Genomic DNA, 8,110 nt, shown 5'->3' on the forward strand with positions numbered 1-8,110 from the left:
TATATATATATATATATATGAATGATAATAGTTGAACAGCACATTGGGGTAAATTGACAAGACTGCTCTCAGCAGAAGGCAATAACCCAGGGCAGGCACTGCGCACCTGAGACATCCACCAGCACTCCTGAGAGTTTAAGTGTTCAGAAATGTGCTGGAGCCAGCTCCTACCAGCTCCCAAGAGCCAACTGTGTACATATCTTCCCCAATCCGCACTTAATGACAGCTTGTTGGCAGTCTGAAATTGTCTGTGGTAGGAGTACTTACACCACGGAAATAAAAACAATTATTGAATGCAGGCTGGGCCCAATGGCTCACCTCTATAATCCTAGCACTTTGGGAGGCTGAGGCAGGAGGATCACTTGAGCCCAGGAGTTTGAGGCCAGCCTAGGCTACATAATAAGACTCTGTCTCTAAAAAGTAAGATAAAATTAACAAATGCTACAAATCAAGGCTTTTTTCCTGGAGAGCTGGTTGTTACACATGTACTTTCACCTTATTGACCCAAGGGAAGGGGTCTATACCTTGGCACATTTATAACTCGCTTGTGGCATACCTGTTGGGCAGCTCTGCAAAAAAGTCTTGTTTTTTTGTTTGTTTGTTTGTTTTGTTTTGTTTTTTTACTCTCCAAATAAAAGTGGTTTTTGTTTGTTTTGTTTGTTTTTTCAAGACAGAGTCTTGCTCTGTCGCCCAGACTGGAATGCAGTGGTACAATCTCAGCTCACTGCAACCTCCACCTCCTGGGTTCCAGCAATTCTGCCTCAGTCTTCCAAGTAGCTGGGATTACAGGCGTGTGCCACCATGTCTGGCTAATTTTTGTATTTTTAGTAGAGATGGGGTTTTGCCATGTTGGCCAAGCTGGTCTCAAAGTCCTGACCTCAAGTGATCCTCCCACCTCGGCCTCCCAAAGTGCTAGGATTACGGATGTGAGCCACCGTGCCTGGCCCAAATACAAGTTTTTTATACAAATTGTACCAGGCAGCTGCTCTGTACTTTGATTTTATTATGTAGAATAAAAATTTAAAGGCTGGGCATGGTGGCTCACTTCTGCAGTCCCAGCACTTTGGGAGGCCAAGGTGGGCAGATCACCTGAGGTCAGGAGTTCAAGTGCAGCCTGGCCAACATGGCAAAACTCCGTCTCTACTGAAAATACAAAAAAATTTAGCCAGGCATGGTGGCGAGTGCCTGTAATTCCAGCTGTTTGGGAGGCTGAGGCAAGGGAATTGCTTGAATCCGGGAGGCGGAGGTTGCAGTGAGCCAAGATGGTGCCACTACACTCCAGCCTGGAGGACAGATACTCAATCTCAAAAAACAAACAAACAAACAAACATTTAAAACATTCTGTGTCAAGCTTGAGTAAAATAAATTTTAGAGTAAATCCACCTTGAGGCTAGAACATCATGTGTAAACACTGGCAACTAACTATAGATAAGACAATATGGAGGGAGGAAAACCTCAGCGAAATTTAAGTTTTGCCCAGTCACCTTACTAATGAAGCCCAGTTCACAAATCCCATACTCTCAACAGAGCTGTCAGTACATTCTCAGTTCTGTAGCCCCCTAAATACAAATAGGTGAGAAAGAAAGTTCTTATCATTAAAAAACAGAGACCAAAATAAATGAACAGGACAAAAAAATGTAGAGGTATTGAGATAATGCAAGAAGTAAAATAAATAAATAATAAAATTGTTAAAGACGTCTTCAGAGAGATAAGAGAAGATACACACTTATGAAATAATACAGAGCCCTTGGAAATTGAACACATAGCAGGAGCAAAAACTTTAATAAAGGAATTGGAAGATGAAGTTGAAGACTCTTTAGAAAGAAGAAAAAAAAGACAAGAAGTTGGAAATTGAAGAGAAAAAAAAAATAAGGAAGCTATTGGATCACGGCAGATTGTCCAATATCTGCCTATAATGTGAAATCCTCCATGGCAAGGATGTTGTATGTTTGATCATTGCGTAGAATAGAACCAGACACACAATAGGCCATCAATAAATAGTTCTGCAAGAAATCAATTTCCGGAGTGTAAGGATCCACTCAGAACAAGAATGGGGAAAGACTCATGCCAACACACACGACTGTGAAACTTCAGAACATCAGAGACAAAGGGATCTTCAAAGCTTCTGAAGAGGAGAAAAAACACGTATTTAAGGATCAAGAGTCAGATTGGCTTTGAACTCTACAACAGCAAAGTTGGAAACATTATATACCAGTAAGGAGACATCCTGTACTTTTTATACATTCTTTCAAATGCCCAATGATACAGAGAAATCTTTTTCATCCATGACCAATGACAGAGCAATCTTGAGTATCTTGCAAGATTACACCTTATTTGCAAGCACATATGTGAACTAAATTCTTTCAAAATATTGTCATCAAGAAAGGTTAGCAAAGCAAGTTAACGTCTAAAGTTTTGTGGCTTGATATTAACTCCTTGGTGCTAAGTTAAAATGAAATCTGTTTATTATTCAGTCTATTTTGTGTTCCTTCACTGCATGCAATTGCAACAAGTAGACATTGGAGGCAAAAAGTAAAATTACATAACACAAAATAGACTCTCAAATGTTCCTCCAACAAAGCAGAAGCTAATAATGCTTACCTCTGGTCAGTATTCGCGTGGTGACCAGGGTTAGTGGTACTGCCATGAGGCTCCATGTGGCTGGATTGTTGATATTTTCTATCAACTGTAAGTGATAGAAACTCAACTCAATCTAGTTTTAGCAACAGAGAATGCATAGGCTCCTGGAAATGGGAAGTCCAAGGGGTGGGTCCTGCTTCAGGCATAACTGGATCTAAGAGTACAAATCATGTCATGGGATCTCTCCTTTTACCTTTCTCTTCACTGCTCTTCTGTTTTCTCTGTGTGGCTTCATTTCCAGGCAGGCTGTCTCCATATGGAAGCAAAGATGACCAGCAAACAGCTCAGGCTTACGTTTTCCTCATGGCTAGCAATTCAACTCTTGCTTTCCTAGCATTTGCATCCATCTTTGCAAAGAATTTAGATTATGTCACTTGCTTCTTCCTTGACCAATTGTGTGGTAGGGAGAATTAGGCACTCTGATTGGGCTGCCTGGTTCATAAACTGATGAGATTTGTTTTAGGGCCAGATGGTTGGTATCTGTGGGGAGAGAAAGGATACAGAAGTTGGGAATCAAGCAGGTTCTGGATTTAAACCCATGTATCTGACAGACCCACCTAAATCCCATAGAGTGGGAGGGTGATAACTTTCAAAAGAAGAGGATCAGAAAAGACTCCTCCCCATCATCTCCCCTCAAAATAACAGATGATCACTTCCATGAGATTTTCCCTAGGAGTCAAAATTCCTCACGCTGTAAGATACTAAATAAAATGCAATCGTTTTAAGAAGAGCATACTTGAGAAAATTATCACCTTGAAATGATGGATGGCTTAATTAGAATTTAAAAAAGAAAAAAAACGCAACCCACAGCATTATCCAAATTACTTGAGGTATAACATACAAACTCTTTGGTTTCTAGGAGATATGTAAATGATTCACTTGTATTTTTAATTTGTAAGTAAATGGTGCCAGGTTTCCAGACAGAAACTGAAGCCAAATCTTTATCCATGGAACTTCACAGTGAGAGGCACATCTTAGAGATGAATACAAATCAATAATACAAATTATCCTTATCTAAATTTGCCCCAATATTGTACCTCTTGTGCTCTGGTCATGATACTCCCACAGCTCTGGGTGTTTCAAATTAGATGTGGATTCTTCCCCTTTTTTTTTTTTTTGAGACAGGATCTCACTCTGTTGACCAGGCTGGAGTGCAGTGGCATGATCACAGCCCACCGCAGCCTTGACCTCCCAGGCTTAAGCAATCCTTCCACTTCAGCCTCCAGAGCAGCTGGGACTACAAGCATGCACCACCATGCCTGCCTAATTTTTGTATTTTCAGTAGATACGGGGTTTTGCCATGTTGCCTAGGCTGGTCTTGAACTTCCGGGCTCAAGTGATTCACCCGCCTCAGCCTCCCAAAGTGCTGGGATTACAGGTGTGAGCCATCACGCCCAGCCTCTTATTTTTAAAACATCTCGTTTATTGTACTTTATAGCTTCAGGATTGATCTGATCAAAATACACGCTATTCAACTTGCAGAGTAAAATCTTTCCTTGTGTCTATCAGAACCTGTCTAACTCCCTACTTCTATATCCTTCGTCTCCCAACAGATACCAACATTCCAGCCCCTAAAACAAATCTCAGCCCCAGGAGGGCACTCAGGTCCGTCATCCAGAGATTTGGCACACACAGTCATACTCATTGCTAGACTAGCTCTGACATGCTGCAATAACTGGACTTCCTACTTGTCTCCAAGACCAGGCCTTCTGGTAACCAGTTTTTGTAACTACATCCCTGTCTGTTCCCTGTGCCTGGATCCCTGACTTAGAAACCTACTGAGAACCACACTTTCTCTAGACCCGGAGGCCTGCCTTGTTCTTACCAGTCTCTATTCTTATCATACCTAGGGACAGAAGGTGTGCTCCACAACTTCAGCCTAAATATCTGACAGATAACTTTCCACATTTGGAGATCTATGCAGGGAAACACTTAACATCTACCATCTGAGACATTCCATCTTCTTTGTATTGAGATGACGGGTACTGATTTTTCTTCCTTCCTTCCTTTCTTTCTTTCTTTTTTTTTTTTGAGATGGTGTCTTGCTCTGTCACCCAGGCTGGAGTTCAGTGGTGCGATCTCAGCTCACTGCAACCTCTGCCTCCCGGGTTCAAGCGATTCTCCTGCCTCAGCCTCCTGATAGGTGGGATTATGGGCATGTGTCACCACAACCAGCTAATTTTTGTATTTTTAGTAGAGACGGGGTATCACCACATTGGCCAGACTTGTCTTGAACTCCTGACCTCAGGTGATCCACCCACCTTGGCCTCCCAAGTGGTGGGATTACAGGTGTGAGCCACTGAGACTGGCTTTTTTTTTTTCTTTTTTCTTTTTTTGTGCCAGAGTCACACTCTGTTGCCCAGGCAGCAGTGCAATGACTCGATCTCGGTTCACTGCAGCTTTGACCTACCTGGGTTCAGGAGATCCTCCCACCTCAGCCTCCTGAGTAGCTGGGACCACAGGCTTGTACCACCACACCCGGCTAGTTTTTGTATTTTTTGTAGAGACAGGGTTTCTCCATGTTGCCCAGGCTATGGGTACTGACTTTTCTTGGATTGTTACCTAATGTCTCTTGCTGTACCTCCCCAAGGTTGATATACCCTCCCCGACACCTGTGCCCATCGCTGTCCCTTTCCATGCCTATTTTACCTTGGTGGAGGAACTCTTCCAGTTCTTGCTCCTCTCTACACCTCTAAGGAAAGCAAGATTATTTCTCATCCTGCTGCAGTTTCTCAATAACCTGAGTTTCATTTCATGAAAAAAATTACTCTTTAGGAAGAGTATTTTAACTGGGTGCTGGGAAAGTAAAGCATGTAACTTTTACACTTCTTTTGTGCTGCTCTCATAAGACAATTTATCCTTAACTTCCTTTATTATTACAAATTTGGTCATTTTTGTCTCTTCAACATCTGTTTTCTCCTCCCCACCCCACCCCCATCACCACCTTTTTTTTTAAATACAGAATCTCACTCTGTCACACAGGCTGGAGTCCAGTGGCATGATCTCAGCTCACTGCAACCTCTGCCTCCTGGGTTCAAGTGATTCTTGTGCCTCAGCCTCTCAAGTAGCTGGGATTACAGGCACACACCACACGCTTGGCTTATTTTTGTGTTTTTAGTAGAGACGGGGTTTCACCATGTTGTCCAGGCTAGTCTTGAACTTCTGGCCTCAAATGATCCGCCTGTCTTGGCCTCCCAAAGTGCTGGGATCACAGGCATGAGCCACAGTGTCCAGCTCTTTTCCTCCCCTTATTTTGATAATTGAGTGCCCCTTACTATGTGGGAACTAACTCTTACCCATTTTATCCATAGACTTTCCCTAGGATTTGATGTGTACATGTTTGGAGAGAAAAGCTGTGGTACTTAGGCTATACTGGAGCTATCTTCCCTGACCTTTGAAGTCACCCTGAAGAAAGCTTGAAGGCACCAAGAAATCAGGGAACGAAGTCAAGTAGAGATGACAAAGAAGAGGCAGAAAGTCGTAATGACACACACAACCCTGTCCTTCCCAGTATGTGAGCCAGTAAACTACTTTTTTTTTTTTTTTGCTTTGCTTAAGCTACTTTGAGTTGAATTTTTGTCCTTATAATGAAGAATCCCAACTAATATAGCCCCGTATTTCAAGAAATTCACATATCTGGCCAGGCACAGTGGCTCATGTCCGTAATCCCAGCACTTTGGGGGGCCTAGGTGGGTGGATCACCTGAGGTCAGTAGTTCGAGACCAACCTGACCAATATGGTGTAACCTGGCCTCTACTTAAAATACAAAAATTAGCCAGGTGTGGTGGGGTGCACCTGTAGTCCGAGCTACTCGGGAGGCTGAGACAGGAGAACTGTTTGAACCTGGGAGGCGGAGGTTGCAGTGATCCAAGATCTCTCCACTGAACTCCAGCCTGGGCGACACAGCGAGACTCCGGCTTCAAAAAAAAAAGAAAGAAAGAAATTCACATATCTAACCAAAATCCACATGTTAGGGATCTGAGGGCTAAGCTCTTCTTTTTCTTTCCCTTCAAGCTCTATCCCACCCCTCTGAAAGCAGATCTGGGGAGAGTTTCCTTATAACTTGTGTTGAAGCAATGTGGTTTAAGCCCAAAGCTGAAGTAGGGCTTTCACTGATTCTATTCACATCCAGGCTTTCCAATCTATCTTTAGAAAGAGTTGGCTCTGCCAGGAAGACACTCCTTAAGCCAGTGGTGCATAGGATCAAGATCTGTTTAATAAACCCTAGCCCTGCAGAAGAGAGAGCATAGCAAGCATATATGTGAGACAGCAAGTCCCCTTTTCAATGCCCGGCTCCTGGTTCCTGCTTCTAATGGCTTGTCCTGATGTCACCAATCAGGAAAGTCACTCATCTTTCCCTGAAGGAGGAGCAGGCAAGGATAGTGCACTGCGGACCCCTGGGAGTCTATTTCTAAAAGTCTCCTTTTTGTCTGTGGATATGGAAATATTAAGGAGAGTCACTCCCTCCCCCTCCCCATTTCTTGGGTTCTGATCCCCTTTCCTCTGCTAATAGCACCTCATCCTAATTCTTCCCGTACTACTCTTAGTACTGTACCTGGAAGGGTTGGTTTGAAGAGAAAACCCATCAGAATGGACCAATCAGAACCCATCTCTGAACTGTCCACATCAATTTCAACCTTCTGTGTTGGTTTCCTTAGGTAACACCATCTTCAAAGTCACTTTTCTTTCCTAAGGGCCTCTGTATAAGCTGTTTCCCTGTGAAATATGTTTCCTTATCATCTCACTTGAGTAGCTTCTTTGTCTCCCTTTAGACCTCAACTTAAATATGACTTCCACAACTCAAACTTACCCCTTCAGAGAGGTCTTCCCAGTCCGTTCTATTTAAACCAGGGCTTCCGTTTGGATTCTCCATCTCAACCCTTTGTTTGTTTCACAACTGAAAGGAACAATTACTATGTTTTAAATATGGACTGACATAAGAAAATGAAACATATTTGCTGCTAAAAATTAAGTTGAAGAAGTACATTGAACCATCTTGTAAAAATATATTTTAAAATATTCAATAGGAGAAAAATTGTGCCAAACCTGGACTGGGATGGAATATTTTTTGGAATACAATTCACAAGCTCCTTCTGGGGAGAGAATTGCATTCCTGATAAAATACTTAAGGAATTTTTCTGAACTTTAAATTACGACATGTTCTGGGAAAACCAATCACCCGGCCATTTAACCGGGTAGAGTGACCTTAAACATTCTTTTGTATCTAATCTGAAAGTGATTAACCTTTCTGTTTTCCTATAAAATATTTCTGCCAAGAGTGAATCTTTGGATTGGTCTGCTAGAGGCCTTTTTCTTGCAGTCAGATTGTAATAAAACATTGTAATTTGCTTATAACTAAATTGCCTGAAAAAGTTTTGCTTTTTTACTTTTTAATTTTTATTTACTTATTTATTTACTTTTGAGACAGAGTTTAATTTTTTTTTTTTTTTTTTTTTTTTTTTTTTTTTTT

General features: G+C 42.0%; 1 long non-coding RNA gene across 1 annotated transcript in view; it reads right to left on the reverse strand.

Annotated features, from left to right (window-relative positions):
- Positions 1–2,997, reverse strand: part of LOC108521626 (uncharacterized) — a 107,703-nt gene extending 104,706 nt beyond the window's left edge. The window contains exon 1 of the long non-coding RNA XR_001883228.1: positions 2,602–2,997. This is a non-coding gene — a long non-coding RNA (uncharacterized LOC108521626). The remainder of the gene's footprint in view (positions 1–2,601) is intronic.
- Between the last annotated feature and the right edge of the window lie 5,113 nt (positions 2,998–8,110).

The sequence above is a fragment of the Rhinopithecus bieti genome, unplaced genomic scaffold, assembly GCF_001698545.2.
Source record: "Rhinopithecus bieti isolate Rb0 unplaced genomic scaffold, ASM169854v2 scaffold_57210, whole genome shotgun sequence".
Taxonomy (NCBI): domain Eukaryota; kingdom Metazoa; phylum Chordata; class Mammalia; order Primates; family Cercopithecidae; genus Rhinopithecus; species Rhinopithecus bieti.